A 1,063-nucleotide genomic window follows, 5' to 3' on the forward strand; every position below is an offset into this window, starting at 1 on the left:
TGGAAGAAGATTGACTACATACAGACCGTCAGAAATCAAATTCATAGGATCATTTAACTTTGTTAATGCTAAAGCAATGTCCATGAGTTCCTTGAATTGAGCTGAGCCATCACAAGTGTGGACATATCTTTTTGGTTTCTCATCTGCCCCTGGGTATACTATCACTGCAGCTCCAAATCTGCCCCCATCAGTGAAAACATTATAGGCTTTTACTAATGGCTTCTTGACAAAGAGCCAGGGGGGATCCCAACAGAGGGCGCAAAAGGAGGTCACCCATTTATGAGGACCATAATGACAGTCCAAATTTCCCAGGAACCCTTCCAAGGCTATGGCCATTTGGTTATTATTTCTGCAGAGCCATTCAAAATCCCTAAGCCGATAAGGGATAACAATTTTAAGAGGGTCTATGCCATAATGTCTCAGAGCTAAATCACACCCTTTCTCAGTCAGGTCGGCCAATTGATCCATGGGTGTATAAACCCATGGTATGCCTCCCAGAGAGGCATGCACCCATTGAAGGGGCTTCCCATCCTGTGTAAGGACAGATGTCATCAGGGTCTCACCAGAGAGTACCCATAACTCAAGATCTTTACTAGGCGTGTACCAGGCAAGTTGGGCTCGGCAAGTTGGGCTCGGTCCAGGGCATCCTGGACCTCATGTAAGATGTCCAAGTGTTGAGGAGCCAGATGAATTAGTTCTAAAGGCTGTTTGCCTACTAGCAACTGAAACAGTGGTCTTAAAGTCTCAGTGGGAATAGGCATCCAGGCTCATAGCCAATTAATTTCTCCTAATAATTTTTGTAGCTCTGTCAGGGTTACCCTGGGCTTGACAGCCTGTCGTGGTTTTAAAGGACTTACTCCTTCCAAAGAGAGTATGGTTCTCAGAATTTTAAAGGGAGTAATAGTCTGTATTTTATCAGTGAATACATGGAGTCCACCTATCTGCAGATATTTCTGAGTAATATCTACTCAGATATTGTTGGGGACTTGGAGCTCCCAAGATTATATCATCCATATAAATGTACACAGTGGCATGTGGCAGCAAGTGAGCAGGACCCAAAAGG

This window comes from Nannospalax galili, unplaced genomic scaffold (genome assembly GCF_000622305.1).
Source record: "Nannospalax galili isolate Female #2095 unplaced genomic scaffold, S.galili_v1.0 scaffold684, whole genome shotgun sequence".
Taxonomy (NCBI): Eukaryota; Metazoa; Chordata; class Mammalia; order Rodentia; family Spalacidae; genus Nannospalax; species Nannospalax galili.